General features: G+C 47.9%; 1 protein-coding gene across 2 annotated transcripts in view; it reads left to right on the top strand.

Annotated features, from left to right (window-relative positions):
• The window catches only part of LARGE1 (LARGE xylosyl- and glucuronyltransferase 1), a 588,869-nt gene that overhangs the window by 1,057 nt on the left and 565,424 nt on the right, over positions 1–22,388 (top strand). Inside the window, exon 1 of one of the 2 annotated variants that reach the window (XM_058308686.2) lies at positions 1,400–1,810. The exons of the other annotated variant lie outside the window; for it this stretch is intronic. The gene's annotated coding sequence lies outside the window, so the exon portion shown is untranslated. Of the gene's footprint in view, positions 1–1,399; positions 1,811–22,388 lie in introns of those variants that run through there. 2 annotated transcript variants of the gene reach the window in all.

Here is a 22,388-nt window from a genome sequence, read left to right as displayed (position 1 = left end):
GGACTGAGAGGCTGGAAGTCCATTCCAGGGGAGGTGGCGCGCGGGGCTCTTGGGCCAGGAGGGAAAAGGCGAGAACAAAACCGGCCCGGGGAGGGGGCGTGCTGTGCTGGGGGGGGGGAGCAGGGGAGGGGATGCCCCCAGAGGCGGCCTGGGATCGGCTCCTCGGACCCGGAGACCACGGCGATGCTAGGGAAAGGACCACAGGAGCTCCCCGAGGAGCCGCCGCCGCGCCTTCCCGCGGCCTCCCTCCGCCCCGTGCCCGGTCCACCGCCGAGAGACGCGGCGACCCGAGTGGAAGGTGGAGGCGGGGAACTTCCGACTCCCCACGGCGGCCGCTTTGTACCCGGGGAAAGGGGCAGGCTGCCCGGCCTGCGAGCCTGCCGGCGGCTCTCCAGGGGCAGCTGCGGCCCTGGCCGCGTCCCTTCCCCCTCTTTCCGCGAGGCTCGCCAAGCCCGAGGGCCGGGAGCCGGGAGCGGCCGGGGTGGGGGGAGAAGGGCGGGGAGCTCCCAGTTAGCTCCCTTTCATCCCGGCCCGGGCCCGCGATCCAGGCTCCGGGTGTTGCTTCCGCCTCCGCGCGGAGGAGCCAGAGAAGTAGGTGGGAGGAGTCTTGGCGGGGGGCGGTGCCTCGGCGGGGGCGGGCTCTCGGGCCGCGCTGGCTGCGGCGCCTGCCATTGGCCGGCCAGGTCGTCACGGGTGGGGAACGGGCGCCCGGGCGGCCGCCGGCTCCGCCCCCGCTCGGAACCCGGCCGCGGCTCGCGGTGCCCCCAGCTGCACAGCCCGGAGAGAGACACACAGTCACTGCAGCTGCCCAGCGAGCCCGGCGCTCGGGGCACGCGGCGGCGCCGCCAGTCCGGAGCCCGGACCCCAGCGCCCGCGCGCCTGCTCCCCCCGCGCCGCTCACCGCGCGGCCGTCCCCGCCCGGCTGGGCGCGGGCGGCGGGGATCCCGCGCCGGCTCCGGCCAGCGGCGCCCGGCGGCGGCTGCTGCGGCCGCCTGGCCCCGAGCCCCGGGCGCTCCGGGGAGCCGGCGCATCTCGGCGGCCGAGGCCGGCCGGCGCTCCCGGCGGCGGGGCCGCCCGCCTCTGCTCTCCGCACCCACCGCCCTGCGCCCTGCTCTGCGCGCCTCGGCTCCGGTGACCTTCCCGGGGCGCCTCCCCCGGCTAAGCGTGCCCGGCCCCGCGCCCAGGCCGGGGCGAGGCCCTCTCCGGCGCCTCTTCCCCGCGGAGCCGCGGGCGGGAGGCACAGGCCTGGGGGGAGGGGGCGCCTCGACCGGCCGTACCTCCCCCCCCCCACCGCTGCCTTCGGCTCCAGGCCGGGTGGTCTTTGCCCAGCCGCTCCTCCGGAGCCCGGGCGCCCAGAGCAGGGGGCGCGGCCGCGCTCGCCTCGCCCGGCCGGGCGCGGGCAGGCCCTGCCCTGAAGGGGCGAAGCGACCGGGGCGCGCGGGAGGTGGAGCCGGCCCCGGCGGCCGCGCGGCGTCTCTCCCCAGCGCCCCCTCCCCGGATCCACCCGGCGGCGGGCACTCGGCAGACCCTGGCCCCTGCCCATGCAGGGTGCCCTGGGCTCGGAAGACCAGCTCCAGGCGGCGGCCCGGGAGGGAGAGGAAGAAGGGACAGTGCTCAGCTTGGGCGGCCCGGACCCTCCCCGCGGCGTGTGCAGCCTGGGGCCGTCCAGAAGTCTGCGCTTGGCACCGCCGGTCGGACTAGGGTAGCACCTGCCGGGACCAGACCCGGATTCCTCGTGCCTCGTAGGCGGCGCCATCGCCGCGCCACCCGGCTCTCCCTCTTCTTGGCAGCGGCCGCGGCCACGGCCAAGGTAAGAGCTCCGGGTTGCGAGAGAACCGCCTCGGGCGGTCCTGGTGAGCCGCGCCGGCCAAGTTCCCCGAACCTGTGGCTGGAACACCCATACCTGGGGTGCCCGCGGAGAGGGAGGGCGGGCACACCCTCCGCTGCCTCGGCCGGGAGCCTGGAGAGGCTGGCGTGGAAGCCCGAGTCCTCGATGGCCCCAGGACGCGTCTCAGGGCCTCTCCCTGGGGCGAGAGCCAGGAGTTTCCTGTTAGCCTCAGGAGGTGATGTGTCCGCACCTCTACCCCACCACGCCCCGAGAGCCTGAGAGCTGTGAGCACTTGTCCTTTGGGGAACCTGCCGTGGTTGGAGCGGGCCCTCTTTGGAGATACCCAACCTCCTTCCCCGGCCTGGTCCTGTGAAGAACTTTTCTTTGCTCCGGGTTATAGAGAGCCGAGGCCCATTTGGGGGGTGAGCTGCCGGACCTTCAGAGTTCCTTTATAGAACGGATCGGTTGGGTGGCAGAGATGTCTGATGGGGGGAAACCCAACCAGCGTGCCAGTCCTGTTAGACAAAGCTGCTGGTGACAAGTGATCGGTGTACAGGGACACTGTACACTGCTTCTGAAGGGTGGAGTGACCCGCTCCAAAGTTTGTGCAACCTTGAGCCATTTTGTTGATTGCCTTACTACCTTCTTCTTGAATTTTTCTCTTAAGAAACCCCAATTCTACGACCATGTCCTTGTCTGTGAACTTTATTAAATCCCTCAGCTTCCCCCGGACCAATCTGATTTTAAATGGGTCACTTTGGAGGGAACAGATTGTCTCCTGTACATTGAATCTGTCCCCCCTGGGTGACCCTGTTTCATGGGGATGCACTTTTTTTTTGGTCCCGGTGTTGATGTACCTCAGTTGAGCAGGTTTCTGCTGAATTTATAATTCGTGAATTTTGTCACTCAGTCCATTAAAACCATCTCCTGAGGGAGCAAAATAGCAGCATATGTTTTCAGACAATGTCACAAGAAGTTTTACAGGGTCTTATATAAGGGCCCAGAGAGCTCCAGTTCCTGCTTCCTTCTCTGGGAGATGTGGCAGGTGAGGGCCTTCACCGCACCTAGTTACAGGTGCATTGCCCCCTGACACAGGTGGAGACCCTTGGGGGCTGTCACCTTAGGCTAATTTTTCTCTTCCCTGTGCCTGGCTTCCCACCTCAGGAGTCAGCTTTGATAGACTTAAGAGTAAGGGAGGGTTCTAAATCAGGAAAGCAAGGGTGGTGGTTTCTTTCACATTGCTCACAAATGGGGGATGGGCCAGATCCTCAGTGAAAAAGAAGAAACATGCAAAAACCCAAAACCACGTGGTTTTAAGGTTTCACACATATCTTAGTGTACCTTTATTTTTCAAGAGTTCTTATTGAAAAATTGCTTGGGGAGAAGAGACATTTATTGAGCCTTGCCCTGTTAATTCCCCACCAGAAAGAAGACTACCTTGAATAGAGAGGAACTGCTCATCAAGATTTAGATCATAGTGGGTTTTCAAGAGTGGTGAGAAAAGTAAACAAATTCCCCTAGTAGGATAGAGAGGTTTTTAAAGAAAAGATCCTTATTGCCTTAAGATTGGGCCGAATCCGCCAGTAATCAGGGCCCTCTTCACTAAGAGAAATGTGCTGGGCTATGGATGAACTTTTCTGATTTCTTTGGCCTTTAAGCAGTTCCTGGAAGCCCTTAGATATGAAATGAAAGGTTTTGTTTTTTTGTAACTCACGTAGATCCTGGAAGTACTTCATTCTCTCGGGAAGGCTGTGTGAAGATGTGTGATAGTTCTGGGTGCCTTGGTCGTGTTCTAATTGGTGTGGAATGCAGGAGGGTCTACATCCTTCAGCCACCTACAGTGGCAGGACACTAGGGGGACTAGTTTTCTATTCCACCACTGAGGAAGAAACACAAGGACCAGTGTTGCAAAAGGCTGTCGTTTATCTCTAGAGCTCCTGAATCTAACTTTCTGGTACCTACTGCTGGCTTGCATTAATGAATGGACTCTGGACGCTTTAGCCATGGGCTGCCCACATCTAAAGTGTAACCAGGTTAACTGCCAACTGTTATGTGAGAGTCTGAAAAGGCTTAGTCACTATCTCTGTATGAGAGCTGCACATTTTGGGGAGAAAAGAACCTCCTGCAAATTCCATCTTTTTGACGTTAGACCAGGATTGCTTTAAGTTCCCTTTTTTTGGTTTTTGGACTGCAGATCATCTGCATTCTTCATAAAATCACACTACTTAACATCTTTTGAATCAACCCCATCACACTTAAAATTCCTGGCCATGATCCCCTTAAAAGTACATATCTTGTATTTGTACAAATGTTAACTTAAAATTTGACGATGTAGTTATGCATTCAGATGCTCTCTGCACTTTTCACTGTGGGAATCATTAATGTCTTAGATTATTCTAGCAGAAGTAGAATGCAGTTCTGCGGCCCTGAGGAACAAAGCCCCCTGCCCCAGGCTTACCCACAGTGGGGAAGTCTATCAAAGCTGACTTCGAAGGTGGGAAGACAGGAGACCACACAGTCGCAAACATGGCACGAATGGAGGTGAATGTCACCAAGCTTTGGGTCTTGTTGGATTCTACAAAGCCCTGTTGAGCAAGTAGATATGACTCAGTGTCTGGAACGTCTGCTTCTGCACAAGTCTTTTCTTTTCCCTGTGCTCTGGGGTCTGGTAGACCACATTTGTCACCCTTAGCACGAATGTACGCTGCATATTTAGGTAGTTTTCGGGGAAAGTGGTCAACCTAGAGCTTTATTTTCACTATTAAGGCTTACTAGATTGATTCTCGTAGGTGCTGTGTGTTACCGAGGGGTAGGGATTGGATAGGAAAATGCAATTAAATTTGACATGAAAACTTATCTTGGAGAGGATATCTGCTGTAGTCGTAGGGCATGGATGGCGTCTTGTGAATTTGAAGGATGCCAGATGGGAAAGATAGAATAAGTTGAGGCAGAATGCTTGCCTTCCTTAGAGTCCTGTGAAAAACGTGCAGGCGTCTTTGCAGCCAGAAAGTCTCAAAGAGAAGGGAGCGCCTGGGGTCAGAGGTCTAAGACCCAGGGGTCTGAGATCCCTGCCTTTGAAATGCCTTGGCATTACAGCACCCTCACAGGATCAGCTTATGGTGATGAGGCTTTGGTGCTCTCTCCTCTGGAATATACGACTTCAAGAGGTACTCAGGTACTTAGTGTCTCTGTAACAGGTTGGCATTGGGAGAGCAGTAGGCAACAGTCAGTAAAGTTAGGTTAATGAAGTGTGTTTTAGAAGACATTACTTTTGAATTCAGCATATAATAACTGGACATCTGTGTGACAGGGGCCACATTCTGTGCTGGGATTACAGAAGTTCCATCTTGACATTTTAGTCTTTTAGGGGAACAAGGCATTCAGCCCTGCTATTGTACAGATTTGTTCAAAAGGTGAGTTTGAGTTTGCCAGAATAGTAGGAGGGAAGGAAGTCCCATCAGAGAACAGCATGGAAACCTGTAGTGTATGTGGTTCAGTCAGTAGTCAGTGTGGCTGGAAGGTGACATGTGCCGGAGGAGGAAAGACTGGCCCCACGTTGACTCCCTAGCTTCATTGTCTGTGTATTCAGATGGTGGAACCAAAAGTTGCTGGATAAGATCCAGGAATACTAGATGATCACCTGACCTTGTTGTGAAAAACAGGCAGAAAAAGAAATCTGCCTTTTGTCCTTTATCCTTCTACATCTAGTATTTGCTTATGCTTTAACAAATTATTAACAATGCAAATAAAGAAAGTGTTCCTTATCAACCCTTATCCTGCCCTCTTGTGTACATGAATTACATCTGGGGCTTTCATTATGTGATTATGCAACAGTGGGAAAAATGACAGTGCGACTGGACAAATGATACAGTATGGGAAAAAAATCCTCTGTGAGGACAAATTTCATTTTGTCAGATTTGTATCTGGTTAGAGTTTTGGTTGCTTCTAACACTTTTTCACAAGGTTCTTATGTTTGAATCATTTCATTTCTAACCTAAACATTCTCCCTGTTGAAGAGGGAAGAGTTTAATAGTATCGAGGGTGGTAGGGTGTGTGTGTGAGGCATTTTGTGGGTTGAGGAAACTATATGGCGAGGGAGAGAAGTAAAAATGTAGCTGCAGAAGGTTATTAGAATAGAAAATCACATTTGCAACAGTTGATGGCTAGGGCTAATTAGCATGTTCAGTTTTTCAGATCCTGTGTGTGTGTGTTTTAGCTCTACCATCTGTTCCTGTGATGGATGGGAGGCAGGGTGGTCGTTTAAATGGAATCAGGACATCTGGGCTCAAGCCCTGTGATGTTTTGCTAACTTGCTGTGTGACCTTAGAATATTTCATGACATCTCTGGGTTTCAGTGCTATCTGTAAACATAAGTGAGTTATTTGTCTTGTAACTGGGAATTTAGAGGCCTAGAGAGGGAGAGTGCTTCCCTCAGCTAGGTTAGTGGCAGTGTTCCGACCACTCCTTAGGTTTTCTAGCTTTCCGGTTCTAAAATGGGAAGCGGTCTGGTCGGTACATGTCAGTTCTCCTCAAGCAATTTTCACCAAGTGAAGTACCCTTGAAATATAAAGGTTCACTAAGAAATGTGTGAAACCTTAAAACCAGGTTATTTGTGGTTTTTTTTCTTCCTCTAGTGAGGATCTGGCCTTCCCGTATTTCATTCTTGTCACCCATTTGTGAGAGATGAGAAAGAAACCCCCACTGTTCCTTTCCTAATTTAGAACGCTCCCTCTCTTAAGTCTATCAACGCTGACTCCTGAGGTGGGAGGACAGGGGAGATGAGGAGAAAGGTCACCCTAAGGTGACTGCCTCCAGGCGTCTCCACCTGTGTCAGAGGGAACTTCACCCACCTTTAAGTGTGGTCAAGGCCCCCACCTGCCACTCCCTCCACTGCCTTGAAATATGAAACACTGTGAGTACACGATGCTGAAGAATTGCAAAATCTTGGCTATGCTGGTCATGGATTTTGTATAATGCAGCCTGCCTTTGACTTCTCTGGTATATAAGACAGACACTTTTTAAAAAAGATTTGTTTATTTATTTACCCCCCCTCCCCACCTTGCGGCTTGTTTTTTGCTGTCTGTTTTCTGTGTCCATTTGCTGCGCTTTTTTTTTTTTTTTCCCCTGTGTCTTCTTGTCTCCCTTCGTTGGGTCATCTTGCTGCATCAGCCCTCCACAGTGCATGGGCCATCAGCTCTCCCCAGTGTGCGGGCCAGCTTGCCTTCACAAGGAGGCCCCGGGACGCGAACCCTGGGCCTCCCATATGGTAGATGGGAGCCCAACTGATTGAGCCACAGCCGCTTCCCTGGACATCCCCTCTTAAGCAGCCAGACCTGCCCGCTAATGCCTTATGTATTGTGGAAACCTGTTGGTTCTGGAATATTCCATTGTTTCGTGACTACTACATTAAGGAGTTGCACTGCACTTTGTGCTAAAAAGCAATGCTGAAAATTTTGTTTCAAAATTAAGTAGATAAAAGCTGAGTTGGCTCAGATTTTACAAAGCCTGTATTCTAACCTGGAAAGTGGAACCCTTTCATTTGGCGAGGGAAGCTTTTTTGTGGATGAGTATTTTGAAGAAACATAGACACTGAAGAGCAATTGTATAGAAGTACAAGTTGGGAAAAATACAAACTCACTTGATTTTATGCCTTCAAATTTGTGAGTTGCCAGAAGGAAGGCTTTTCACCACTTTGGTATTGATCTTCTGGTCATAGAGGGTACTACTTACTAGAAGAGATGTGATTTCAAGTGCAATGCAAATATGAGTTTGTTACATTATTATTCGAGTATTGAAGCTAAGTAGAGGAACGCCCTGTTTAAGTAAGGAGAGCTTGTTGTGGAAAATGTGATCTTAAAAGCAAATGATTTATATAATTATTATTGGGGTAAAAAGGAATTTTTTGCTTTGTGAAAGGGATGCATTGCAAGCCTCCTTTTAGTGATAGTTCTTTTATTTGATTTTAAAGTAATTGATAAACACAATCATCATAGACGCTTTTGGGAACCTCACCTTTAGTAATGCAAAGGACTTTTCAAACATGTGCTGGAATGTTTTAACAAATAACTCACTAGATATCCCCGCCAAGGAGCAAAGTATTGAACGGTATTATGGAAAGAAATGCAGTAGTTACATAAAATTTCATAGCCATTAACTATGCAGTGTAGGTACTTATTTGGGCACATTACTTATTTAGCTGCTCTTTTTCCTGGAGATTGCAATTGTAACTACCCACCTGCTTGAGTTCCTTATTACATGCACATTCTATCTCTAAGACTATACCAAGAACAAAAGTGGTTTAAAAAAGAAAATAGGTAAGAATTTCAAGGTTTCTGAGTTTTCATAATTGCAGAGACAGAATTAATTATGTTCTGCCTAAGTATATAGTAGAGATGATGTGCGTGAGACCTTTTTTTTAATAAAATTGCAATTAGGCTTGCCTAGAGCCATAACAAATACCTAGGGCTTTTTGGTTTTGTTCCTTTATTTCTTATGAAGTTTCTGAAACAGGATTTGTTCTAGGACTGGAATAAATGTAAGTCATTTTAAGCTCCAGGGGTAATTTTTGCCAGCCTGGAGTTGTAGGTAATCACAGGCCGGGCTGGAATTAAAAGGGCAGTAGTACGAGTCCTTTAAGCCTCTTGTTGTTATGGACTGTGCTTTGGGCCAGCAGCAAATCCAGATGGAGATGGAGCCCTGACTGCTTCGCAGAGGTCTGCTCTTAACATAGTTCTTTGTTGAAGAACCAAGGGGGAAGAAAGCGCTTGCTGGTCTCTTCAGCATTCCAAGGTAGCTTTAGAATTTAGGAAGATTTACATCAGAACCTGGGCATGTGGGGATTTCTTCTCCCACTCCCCCTTTTTAAAAAACTTCAGGGAATTCAGCAGGCTCCTAATCTGTGGTTAGGAATTGCTGTGGCTGTCTTGGGTGCTTAAACACATATTTGTTATTGAGTAAGGTTAACATTTCCCTCCCCGTATTGTTTCTAGAATGGTTTCGCAGATCCTTTATATGCCAACGCTATTTGTGTACCAGCCTCCTTGACTTGATGTCACCTCTCATCTGGGAATGACATTTAGTTGCTTCAGGAGCCCAAGGAGGCACAGGCAGAGGGACAGAGAGGGCAGGGCTTTCCCCATCTCCAGGCATGGTGCCTGATGTTTAGTAGGTCTGCGAGGAATGATCAGTTGTGTCCAGGCCGAGTGATTCGTTTAGTGAATGAGTAACCAGTCGTGTTTTTAGTACGGCAGTGGGGACAAGTGTGAATTCCAGTGGACTTCAGTGATGAGGACTGGGGTCCTTGAGGCTTCTCCAGAAAGTGGCTATTAAAAAAAATGTAAGGGACATTTCAGATCAGCAAAATGAATTCTCTTAGGGATCATTGTTGTGGCTCAAACATTGATGGTTTTGTAAAAAGGCAAGGAAAATACAGTACCCAAATGTGTTGTGTGTTATCTTTCCTCTGAATTTGTAGGAAGTTTAACTTGCCTGGTGTGAGTGGAATGGGCATAGGCATCCTTTATCATTATTTTTTAAACTTTATTTTGTACATTTAATGTGAAGTACATTTAATGCTTAAAAATATAAGCAATTAAAAACTGAAAAGAAAATACAGTTGAATAAAAAACATGTTTTTCAGTTAAGTGTGCTTACCTGTACATTTTTTTTGAATACCTATACATTTTTTTTGAATCATACAATATGTTACACAATATATTTGGTTCATAGTAACACAGTTACACAGTATTAGTCCTTTTGTGTCTGGCTTGCTTCACTCAATGTAACGTCCTCCAGTTTCGCCCATGTTGTCATATGCTTTACGACTTCATTTCCTCTTACAGCTGCATAATATTCCATTGTGTGAATACGCCATTGTGAATTATCCATTCATCACTGATAGACACCTGGGCTGTTTCAACTTTTGGCAATCATGAATAATGCCTTTGAACATTAGTGTACAAAAGTGTGTTGGTGTCACTGCTGTCAGTTTTGGGTATATACCTAGTAATGGTATTGCAGGGTCACGTGGCAAGATAGGCATACTTTAAAGCTTTTCAGATTTATTGACTTTGAAAAGGATTTTAAATATAACAGAACCTTAGGATGGATTGTTGGTAATAATAATTCCAGTGCTACTGCTGAGTAGGGAACGCCTCAGATGGAGACACAGCTCCCGTGTTAGGAGGATAACCCGGGCCTGGCAGCAAGGAGAGATGTTCTGTCTCATCTGTCATCGTGGGTGTCCTCTCCCCTTTCCTGTTTATATGACTTGTTCTCACCTGGGCTTTGCAGTGTCGGGATGTCTGCGTTGTTGCCTTCTCCTTGTGAGGCAGAGCTGCAGTGGAAAGGCTGCCAGGGTTGGAAGAGCCTTTTGGTCCTATCTATGAGACCAACCCTGTCATCTTACTGTTGTGGAAACGAAGGCCAGAGATGTAAAAGGAATTGTCCAGAGTTGCACGCTAGTGGGGGAGTCAGAACTGGAGCCCCGCTTCCTGACGCTGCAGCAGCCTGTGGCTCTGCTCTGCCTCCTCACACCCCATAACTCCTAAATTTGGCTCCTCAGCCCCCTTTCCTTCCTTGAAGCACACTCAACCTCAGGCCGTTCCGCACTGATACCATCAGCAATCATTTCTTGCAGATAACTATCACATTTGTGCCTTTAATCTCAACTTTCCTTGGCACCAGAAAGGACTTTTCAACTCCTTCTTGGACAACTTAATCTGGCTTTCCATCTGGCCTCACCTAGTCATCATATCCCAACTGACTTCTGAAAATCAACCAATCAATGAAAACTGAAACAGAAAAATCACCTTATGAATTCCCTAACTCTAAACTCGCAACTTTCAAGAAATTGTTTCTGAACCAATGACTTCAAATCTGTTTAACCAGGTGATGGAAGTTCCAACTCTTCCAAAGCACTTGGGTCCTTGCTCACCTGCTGATACCCCCTACCTTCACCCAGAAGGAGATCCTGTGATGTCTAAAGGCCGTGCTCTTTTCATTCTCCTTTGTGTCCTTAGCACAGGAGTTGTCACAGGAGGAGGCATGTGGCATCTATGGAGTCACTCACCCTGAACTAGTGCGACAGCCTTCCACCTGCTCTCTACAGTTTAGTCCCTGCTTCTGAAACTGCCTCGGGCACTGCTGTTGGGTTCCTAAAGTTCAGTGCTGATCTGATGGTCATGGGGCATATGGGAATCTCCTGTATTTTTATAAGGTAACATTTTGTGTGATCTCTGTATCTTTTAAAAATAAATTAAGAATATATTTTTTATGAAGATAAAGTCCGAAAGTAGCCAATATTTACTGTGCACTTTATCAAAAGTAGCCAATATTTACTGTGCACTTTATCAGAAAGGGTAGCTTCAGCTGCAGGTAAGTGACAGAACTCCTGATTAAAATGGATTGAGCTTTCAAAGGCGTCATGCTCTCCTTGGAGGAAGGATGTGATTAAGGACCCAGGTTCTTTCCATCCTTCTGCTCTGACCTTGTGGGTGGCTAGCGTTTCACCTCATGGTTTCAACGTCGCTGGGATGGCCTTAGTGCCCCGAGTCAGGAAGAATGGGGGCTCATTGCACTGGACATCCCTGGGTGTAAGCCTCCAAAGAGAGCACCCCTCGGGTCTCTTGTCCCGGATCCCTGGCAAACAGTTGGTCGTCTGTTTTGGGTTCGGAGGCTACCCCAAATCGACCAGAATTTGAGTTCTCTCAGGAAGAAGGGGAATGGCTTTAGGGAAGACACCCCAGTGTCTGCTTCAAGTGTTTCCTTTCGGCCAGCCGCTCTTCCAGCTGACCACTGTTGGTCATTTGATCCTCACGAGGGTGCTGTGATGTGGCTGCTGTTACTCTCACCCTTTACAGATGCGGAAGCTGAGGCTTGCACAGGCCACACAGCCGGGAGGTGTGGAGCCAGGGCCCAGCCATTAACCACTCTGCCCTTCCGACTCCTCCCTCTGGTTCTCTCCCTCCCTCGCCTCACCTGTGACTTCTCTGTGGGTCTTCTGTATCACTAGCCTCTTGGCTGTTGCCTGGAAAGGCCCCACTTGGCAGTTCCCCACTTGGGTGACTGCCCAGCAGCGTTCCCTCTCTCTTTCCTGCCTCTTTCTGGCCAGGGTCTTTCCTCTTGCCTATAGCTCTGTGGTGCTGTGTGCCCCTTTGATGACATTTGCTTCACTCATCCAGCCAACAATCACCAGGAACCTACTCTGCACAGGTCCTGGCTTCACAGCAGAAACAGAAAGGAGGAAATCACAGGCCATTTATCCAGCAGCCTAGTCATTAGGAGGTAAATGCTAATAAAGGCACAGTGAAGGGTGGTCGGGAAACTGTGTTGGGTAGCAGGTGTGCTTGTGGGAGTCAACGAATATGGGGTCTTGGGCTTAGTGAAGGGGAGTTGGGGTGAGCGGAAGCATTACCAAAACTAAAAAGTGAAAGTTTAAAAAGGCTGTGCTTGTCTTCATCTGCTTGGCATTGCCAATATCTCTAATTTACTTCTCCTTTCCTTCATTTTGGGTGCCAAGTCCTTAGGGGCTGTGATTAGGTTACACCTATGCTTGCATCTGTAGAAGCAGCCTGGTAAACTCCCAGCACTTAGGAATCCTTCAGTAAACATTTACTGAATTAAATCGAAAGCCTACTGCCCTTGCCCTCAAGGAACATAGTTGGAGAGTTGGGGAAAAATGTGTGAAAAGGTAAGCAAGGGGCTGTTATATGGGAATTCTACACATGTGCCCGATTGTTCTGTAATAAAAATGTATTTTTTTTAAAAGTTAAGCAATAATAGAAGAGTTAAATGAACATTCATGGCAACCACAGAAGGAATGTTGCAAGGGCATGGTGCAATTAATGGCATGGGGAATTTTTCATGATGAAAGTTGTTGGGAGATCAGGGGAGGGAGCCAACTTGAGCCACTTAACTCAGTGGAGGATTTGAGTTGGGTCTTTGGACACAGGATAATTAAAACCTGAATGGAAGTATTAAAGGGAGGTTAGATTGACCAAAGGACAAATGCATGTGTTGGGGTTATAGAATAAGGCAGCTTAGGTTTCTATTAGCAAGGAAGTTTGAGTTAAAGTTGGCACCTAGGCTGCTACTTCAGGCATTTGATCTGGAGGATGGTGTATTAAAAACACTGTTTGAAGAAGTTAAACCTGGTGTGCCTGTGGCGTGTGACAGATGGGGTGGGGAGAGGTGGAAGCTGGAAGGTCATTGAAGAGGCTTTGCCTAAGTTCATATATAAAGGCCACTGGAAAGTGAAGGGAGTGCCTCATTTTATTCTTGGATCCCAATCATTGGTTCACCAGCATTTGCTTGTATTGGTGTCTGAGATGGTTTTCATTGACCATTGGAATTAAGTCTGTCACAAGCAGCAGTTCTGAAAATAGCTCTTTCTCCCTTAGTGTTCAGCTTGGCTGGAGATGGGACTTAGGTGGAAATACACTCTCTTGGGCCTCTTTGTGGGTGTTTTAAAAATAGGCCTCAGGCTATAGAACAACCTTTTTCCTACCCTTGGGTGCACCCAGTAAGGAATGTAATAGAGAAAATTCTCCTCCTTGGGAGTGGCTTGGAAAGCAGCTGTGGAGAGCTGAGAGCACAACCTAGAGCCCTGGCACCTGGGCTCACCTTCAACGTGAAGCCCGTGCCTTGTTTCCAGTTCTGGTGGCATTTTTCTGCCTCGAAGAGGAGCTTGCTGTGCGATTACAGTGTATGTTTTCAGAATTGTGGAGTAAGCCGTTCTGGATAACAAAATTTTTCAAATAGGATAGTCCAATCCCTTATAGATAGAGAGTCTTTATTTCTAATCTTTAAGGAATAAGAGCTTTTCTAGAATGTTCTGTGTATTTGCCCTTACTGGCTCTCTATCAGCCAGTGGAAAACATCCAACTTTCTTATCAGGACACACAAAGCTTGTTATGAACTGGCTTTTCTCTGCAGCATCATTTCTTTCACCCGCCCCCCTCATCCCATTTCATGTGCCACCAATCCTAACTCATTATTTTTCTTCCTCACTGGTTTTTTTCCCTGCTGAAACCTGCCAAGCTATGCACGTACCTCTCCTTCCTCCTGGTGAGCTCTTTCCCTCTTTTCTGCCTTAGATACTTCTATATTTCCTTCAAAATTCCATTCAGACAGTCCTGTCTCCAAGAAACTTTTCCTGATCCTGGGCACTGAGCTGCATCTGTACCTTGTGCTGCCTCTGCTGTCACCCTTTCCACACCCTATTCTCAATCCTTTTGCCTGACAGTCTTGCCAGAGAGTGGGGGCCTTTCAGAAACGACTGCACCTTAGTATTCTGGGGATCTTCTGTGCTTTCCTGAGTGCTTGGACCATAATATGTATCCAATAAATAGTTGCTTTTATCTAGGATGTCATTGGCTTGGTTGTCCAGGCATAGTCACCCTTTCCTGCTGAATCTTGAGCATCAAGCTGTGTGGCAAGGGCTGATGCCAGTGCTGTGGCTCAGCTACTTAAGGTATTCCTGAGCCTAAAGAACTTGTGCCCCCTTACCAATTGCCAGAAGAGCTGGTAGGCCTTCTGTGGGGCTGTGATGCCCTCGAGGTGTCTGGGAGCAGTGGCAAAGAAGGGGCCAGACCCAGAGAAGTCCTTGGCGCCCACCTCCAAGGCTGAATGCTGGGCGTAGAGGGGGCAAAGAACCTTTGTATCTGTGTCATTTTGGCTATGCCACCATCACCGCTGCCTCCACCATCTCTTGCCTATTTGCTGCCTTAACCCCCCCCTGTTTTTCTCTGCTTTTAATTTTTCTCGTTTCTTCGACTGTCTCTTTCTCTCCTTAGGCTTTTTTTTTTTTTTTAACCTTGGATGGAGAAGACCAGTCTTTAGGTGTCGTCATCAGGCTGTCCACTGCACACCCTTCAAATCTGAACATGACCAATATCAGCAGACCTTCCCTTGAGTCTTGATTCTCTCTGACTTCATGCTTGGTTTTCTAGATGCTGCTGGATGGTTGAACCATTGTTTCCATTTATTAGGCTCAACACCATTCTGTATTCTTTAAAGGAACCAGTTGCAGGATGGCAGTTACAGTTTATTGAGGAATTATGGGGTGGCTAGGGAGGATTGCATAAATTTGTACACACTCTCAGCAGGTGCCAAAGACTCCAGACGACCACACATTTATGCGAGAACATTTGATATCACGTCTTATATTTGTGAGGTCCATTTGGATTTTTATGACACTGCCCTTATCAGCCAGGCTTTAGTGCCGCATGACTAGCTTTGCCTAGCAAAGCAAAGAGGGGTGACAGATGAAGCCTGTGTGGGTCAGAGGGTCTGTGTGATCCAGCTACTAGCAAAATTTCACAAACCTGCCCTTGGCGTGCGGGCCTTGGTTCCAGGTTCATGAAGCCCTGCTCCTTCTCCAGCGGCAGTCTGACATCATAGCACCAGAAGGGATGCTTTCTCTGGGTCTTAGTTTTTGACATTTTCCTTTTTCTTTTGCTGGGGTTTGCCTGTAATTCCTGTTGAAACAGCATTTTTGAACTCATTATATATGTTAATATAAGTGTGCAATACTTAGACCAGTGCCTGGTACACAGAAAGCACCTGACACATTTTAGCTGTTGCAATTAACATTATTCAGAGCTTCTCCACTTCTCTTCCCTCTGTCTCCTTCTTGCTCTTGCTCCTTGTTTGGTGGTGCTTGGTAAAATAAGAAAAAACCAAAACAGACAAACACCCAGCTCCTTGGGGATCATGAGGAGGCTACCATAACACCTGCCCAGAGGTCTCAAAATTTGGAGAGACCTTGAAGATAGAGGTAAACACTTGCTCACCTGAGGCCATTTTGCAGGAGCTTTCTGTCCACCCTGCTCCTTTGTCTCATTGGAAATTTGAACTCTGACAGATAAGGGAAATGAGAGCCTGAAAATGATAAAGAAAAGGGTCTTTCCTTAGTAAGTTGTCACTAATGGCACTTGAAATGACAGTGACAGTGGTAATTACAGCTACCATTTATTGCCTCTTATACTCTTATCAGATGTGCTCTACCTGCCCAATGCTGTGTTTTTTTGTTTTTTGTTTTCCTTTATTTTTTTAATGTTATAGTAAAAAAATATGAGGTCCCCATGTACTCCCCACTGCCTTCACCCCACTCCTGCCCCCATAACAACAACCTCCTCCATCATCATGAGACATTCATTGCATCTGGTGAATACATCTCTGAGCACCGCTGCACCTCATGGTCAATGGTCCACATCATAGCCCACACTCTCCCACAGTCTACCCAGTGGGCCATAGGAGGACATACAATGTCTGGTAACTGTCCCTCACTACGACCTTCTGAACTGTACTCCCACCTGAAATTGGTGGGCCTGTCTAGTCCAATGGTTCTTCCTTCTACTTCCACTTTCTCCATTTTCTGGTGCATTGCTCTGGGTGTAAAAACGTCAGTGGACATCAAACAGAAGGTCTATTTGGAATTGGCATGTGGGGACCTTCTAATCAAGGCATTTACCAGTTTAGCCTTGGTATTTGAGCCCCTTTCTAATGCCGAGGAATGAGATAAAATTTTCAGCTCTTAAGAAATAATTTGCTTGTTTTTTTTTTCTTTTTAATGAATGATTGATATCAAATTGCTAGATTCCATTTAAAAATATGACGTGCAAGTTTTACTTTAAAATGCGAATGTTTACAATATGCTGAGAAATTACATCCTTAGGAACTATTTAGTTTATGATGATAACTAGATGGCAGCTTAAAAATATGCAAGAATTCATTTCGGAATTCAAGCAAAGCTTGATGATCACAGTACTATATTTCTCCCTAGGATGCTGAGTTTGAGTGGGTGATGCTTAGGTGGTTTTCTTTGTTTTCTGTCACAGACCCTTACACACTTTTTTTTTTCATTGACTTTCTGGGACATCCAAAAATTATATGGACCTTCAGGAAACAGTTTGAATTTTGGTGAAACTTTTACATATATAGCTAGATATGTGATCATAAATAAGAGTACAAACCATACAGACTTTAACTGAAAAAAAAAAAAGGACTTTATCTTCTCAAAAAATAAAGAGATGTTAGGGAGGACTAGACCCAGGTCCTCAAAAAAGTCACCACAGATGTGGTGCCCCATCTCCTGCCTTTGTTTTCTTGGTGCTGGCTTCATTCTCGGGCAGAGATGGACCCCAGGAGCTCCAGGTTTATTTCCTACCTCCCTCACCATTGCAGCTGAAGGTGAACGCCTTACTCCCAGTAGAGCTGGTCAATTGGTTCTGGTTTGATGGACCTAGGACTGGGAGAATGGGGAAGGAGTCATTTCCTTGAAAGAAGCTGGGCAGACAGAAACCAAAATGTTGAGTAGAAAGATTAACCTAGAGATCTTGAAGTCACTTCAGATAGACCACAGGTCTCCAAAACCCTTTCATTTGCATCCCCTACCCATACAGCCAACACATTCCTGTTGTGGAACCCATCTGCCCATTGTCAGAATGAAATTAGATACTTCTATTCCAGGGGTTCTTGGAATAGCCCTGTCCGGGCTGAGGTATGTTAGAGGATCATGTCATCCTACTTGTTGCATCTCAGTTTGCAAGTGTGGGGTTTTATAAACGAGTGAGTTACCCAGGTTACCAGAGGAACACCCTCGTGTTGGAAATCACTTTCCATTCACACCCAGAGTTAAGCTTTAAGACTCTGCAGATGACAAACCTGTTCGTTAGGCTTCTCTGCAGATCGAAGTTGCCATTGTTCTCATGCCAGCGTTAATTATTGTTTTAATGTACCTTCTGCTTTCATTGTCTGGTCTGTGTTTGTAATAGAAGATCACAGCTGAAAAGATGTGGGCAGCAGGTAGTATTTGTCAATCTGTAGTCTTTTCATGTCAAAAAAACGAAAGTCCCCCATCCAAGTGTTATTTACCTGCCACCCAGAAACTTCAACACTTAACCCTTTGGGAAACTATTTGCTACAGGGCCTGGGAGGAGGGTGAAGGCCTGAGAAATCCATTTACTTATGACCCCTTCATATGTCAGCAAGGATTGGACTAACTGGTTCAGAGGTCCTCTTTATAGAAGGCAAGGACTATCTCTGAATCAGTTAACCCAATCCACGTTAGGAGAATGGGATGGCGGATGGAAAAGCTATGACGGAGAGCCTGCTGGGGTGTACCCTCTCTAAACCTTTCTCTCGCTCTGTAAAACCATGTCTGTTGACCGTTCTTATCTTCAACACAAGGATCACACTGTCATAGGAGAAGGCACTCTATGAGCACTATCCCCTGGGTGATAGCACAATGTCCCTTGGGACATCAGCTCTATCCCGTTCCTAGATATAGTATCTAATGAGAATTTGTTCTGTGTGAGTTTTTTTTTTTTTCATTTAAAAGCACTCTTGGAAGTGTGAGTGTTTGACCTGAACTGTGTGTCAGGTTGAAACTCAGTGTCCTTGCACCAAATTTGCAAGAAGGGGCAAGAGCCGTGCCCTGTGGAATCTGGGGCTGCCAAGTTGCCTGCCTTGCCCTGACTCACTGGCCACCTACTGTTGCCCTGTGGAGCGATTTGGAAGTAAATCCTGAGCTGTCTGTCCCAACTCTTGAATATTTCATGGACAGTGTGGGAACTCATGGTAGTTTTATTGGTTTGTTTTCATGAGCTGTATTTTGATATTCTAAAGATGTTCACTTGGGGCAGAAGCTAAGAATGTTTTCAGAATGCATTTCTTTTTTGCCTCCCCTAAAAATTTGCAGTGGTAAGAAAAAGCTACAAAACAAATAAGGAAAAACCACCCTCAAAACCCTCACACTGACATTTAAAGGACTTGGGGTTTTTTACTTCTTTTTATACACGGCCTAATATATGCTGCTGTCTGTATGTATGCACATCAAGACGTTTGTTTCGAGATGCCTAAAGCCAGTGCAGAAATCTCATTTCTTTGTGAAACAAGTTTTAGTATTATCTCCTGTCGACTGAATCAGAGTTCCTAGGGGCTCCAGGTCATCTCTGTCACTTTGTTCTGTTTCATTCCTTTGTTCAGTGAACACACAGCTATTGTCTGCTCTGTGCCAGGCCCTGTGCTGGGTGCTGGGTAAGGAGGAGAACAAGGCAACTCCCCATGGGGCTCTCATTCTGGGCAGCCGGATTTACTGGGACTCTGTTAGGCTGTCTCCTTGCTCTCTGTCAAGTTTCCAGGCAAAGCTGTATCCTCTGCCACTTGCCACCTGCAGTTCTAGGCTAAAAGCTACCGTATATCTAACTCCACTTGATATTTATTGGATTGTTATACCAGATTTCACAAAGTGAGAGGCATCACTTGGTTAAAATGACTCTTTCTACTCCCTAGAGGCTGCTCAACGGGTTTTGATGATCAGTAAAAGCCACCTCCAATTCTAACATGGGAGAGCTTGTAACTTTTTTGCCTTTTCTGAATTTGAGTCCTTTATAGAGCACTTTGAGAGTTGGGCACCATCAGTCAACATTTTATGGTAGCACCTCCCAGATGGGTGATGAAGTTTTGGGATCAATTTTGTTATATGATTGCCTCACGCGGTGCCACACTTGGAAGCATTACCTTGCAAGAAGTGTTCTTTTCACGATGAGATTTAGATGTGGAAATTGAAATGGGAATGCCTGAAAGGACTATTGATGTTCCTATGCTGTATGCAGAAGGCAGCAGGCATCTTGCAGAAGACCAAAGGGGATTCGTTGCCTTGTTCAGTTCAAATGGGGGAAGAGTGTGAGCGGCTTCCTGCTGGGGTGATTTGGCCCAGGACATTTCTGTCCTTAAGTATCTACCATTCCATTCACTTCCTGGTTGATGAAATTTGGAGAGTACTTGTTTACAGTATTTAAAAATAGCTGTTCTGGAAAACAACATCTTAGGGAATGAGGGGGCAGGAGTGAAGGTTTCTGTGCAACTAGGAGAGGAAGGAACTAGTAGAAGATACCTTGGACAAATTGCACAGTGGGTTGGTTTTATCTTAAGGTGAATTTTCCAGTGATCTCGTTGGACAGTTCTTCACACTTCCTATATTCCTGTTTCTTATAGAAGTGCAGAATCTGTGCAGCTCTGGAGAGGCACGTGGACCGGCTTGTTTATTTTGTAGATGGGGGCATTGAGACCCACACGATCAAGAACCCTGGCCAAGGTCATTCCAACCTAACCGTCCCTGACTTCAGCCTCTTGCTGGCTTCCTCCAGGCCAGGCTGCCTTCCACCTCGTTCAGTGGTTCTTTCCAAGCATGATGAAAGCTGTTACTGTGTATGTGAACCCCCAGAGAATCTACCTGGCCCTCCCGGTAATGCTCGGGTACCTTTTGGATGGCTGCAGCGTGGCCAAGTGAGTACCAGAAGGAATGACTGGGCTGGGTCTTAGTCCCATTGCTGTGATTATCAAATGTATCTTTTAAAGATGAATATAAAAAAGCTACCCTCCCAAGCACATCATAAAACAAATTATGCCTTTGCCACCCAGAACTACAGAGAAACAGCAGGCTCTTCGTGCCACAGAGAATAATGGCTGCAATATTAAAACAGTGCTGGGAAAACCAGGATGCAGTAGCTGAAAGGCAGGGAGGAAAAGAGTCCTGTAATCCCCTAGGGATAATGGCCCTAAATGACAGGGCCCTGTGATTTATTGTGCTTAATGTACTTATTTTTATTTGTCACTGAAGAGATGTGATAATGGCCTGTTTGCAGTCACTTCGACTCCATAATAAAGTGCCACATTTTGGCTGTCTGTGGGTCTGGCCAGCTTCACTGGCATTCCAGTCTCTTCTTTTCACCTTCAGGGGCTGGGATGGGACGCATCACGGAGAGGCCCTCTGCCTCCCTCGCACATTCCCGTCATGCCACCCTGTCTGGCTTGATTTTGCCAGATTGCTGGGCTCACTTGGGGTCTGCCTAGGTCCAGCCTGCCCCCCTCTTTCATCTTCTGCTACTTTGGGGCAGCAGGAAGGAATCCCTCATTCTGCATGTGATAGATCCTCGGAGACTTTGTTTTCATGAACCACCCCCACCGAGAGTTTACTGCATGCAGCTTTTTGGGTAAGCAAAAATAAAAGCGGAGGTTTTCGGAAACAATGGGCTTGATTTAAGGCTCTAGTGTGTTCTGATCATGGTCGCCAGCTGCTTTGCAAAGCAGGGTGGGTCTGATTCAACAGTTGTGGGCAAGTCAAGTTGAGATCTTCATTTCAGCTTCTTCTCAGCCTCTTGGAGAAGGGCGGTGTAAGCTCCCTGGGAGCCCCTTAAAGATTGGCCTTTTGCAGGGGGAGATGGCGAGAGAAGATGCTCCAACTCCTTTCTAATTCTGGGTTTCCTCCCTTCTCAGACCCTCTGTGGTCTGCCATCAGGTCTGGCCAGGTGGGAGGGCAAGTGCTGTGCTGTATCTCACACTACACGTGGCCCCGTGGCAGTGCTGGGAGAGAGCTTTGCTTTCATTATGAGCTTTTCTACATATCAAGAGAATAAGCATGGATCTAATTACATAAAACTTGAATAGTACAACAAAAAAGGTCTCCTTTAAAAGGCAAACTAAGCAGCTAACATCAGGGGCAAACCAGGGGTAGGCATTGGGGAGGACCGATCGGTGTCCCCGGGCCCTGGTTTGAAGGGGCGATGCTCCAAACACTGTTAAGTTTGTCCATTTGAGCAAAGTGGCTTCATCCTTGAAGGAAGAGGTGGTGCTCAAAGTGACTCACTGTTCTTGGGCGTCCTTTGTTCTCCCTTTGCCCCTGCCAAAAGTCTTACACGGTCCCCAAACACTCTGTCTTAGTAGAGCTGCACCTTGAGCTCAGGGGTGCCGATAGAGGCTAAAAGACCTTAAGGTGGCCCCAGGACCCCTGCCTCCCGATGTCCCTGCCCTCGTGTAGTCCCTTCCCCGTAGGCATGAGTGGCTTGCAGCTTCTCAGCAACAGTGTACCGCAGAGGTGACGGGATGTCAGTCTCGTGGGGATGTTCTGTGGTCTGAGACTCCGTCCCACTTGCATTATTGTTGCAGAGACTCCTGCTGCTTGGGAAGCCAGCAGCCACAGTGGGAAAGCGAGCCCTCGTGGCCAGGACGTGAGGGAGGCCCCAGCCAACCAGGAGCGGGGGCCCTCAGGGCTGCAGACACAGGGAGATGAATTCTGCCCACGACCTGCCTGAGCTTGGAAGCGGTGCCTTCCCCAGAGCCTCGGGGTGGGAACATCACCTGGGGCTGCGCTGACCATGGCCTTGGGAGACAAGCGGTGGAGCCTGCTGGCCGGGCTGACCCCTGACCTACATCAAGATAGCAGATGTGTGCTGTCCTTGCTGTGTTAAGCTGCTAGGTTTGAGGGAATGTGCCGCACAGCCGTAGATGTGCAACACACGGTGTCGCAGGACACTTGGGTGCATTGATTCCACCCAGTGTTCTGCCCTGGTCACCTCAGGCCTCCATCTTCTCTTCCTGGTCCCTGGAATTGTGTTGATGGCCTATTTTTCTGTTGTTCTTTTTTTCCTGTACACTCAGATACATTTGTGTTTAGAGCTACTTAATCCTCCTACTTCCTTCCTGCTCTCTCCTGGTTTCTGGTTTGAGGGTTGTGTCTCATCCTCTGCTGATGGAAGAATAGTAGTGTCTGGTGCAG

Source organism: Dasypus novemcinctus, chromosome 12 (genome assembly GCF_030445035.2).
Source record: "Dasypus novemcinctus isolate mDasNov1 chromosome 12, mDasNov1.1.hap2, whole genome shotgun sequence".
NCBI lineage: Eukaryota > Metazoa > Chordata > Mammalia > Cingulata > Dasypodidae > Dasypus > Dasypus novemcinctus.
The sequence above is the reverse complement of the archived record's forward strand: the minus strand, read 5'-3'. Positions and strand labels throughout refer to the sequence as shown.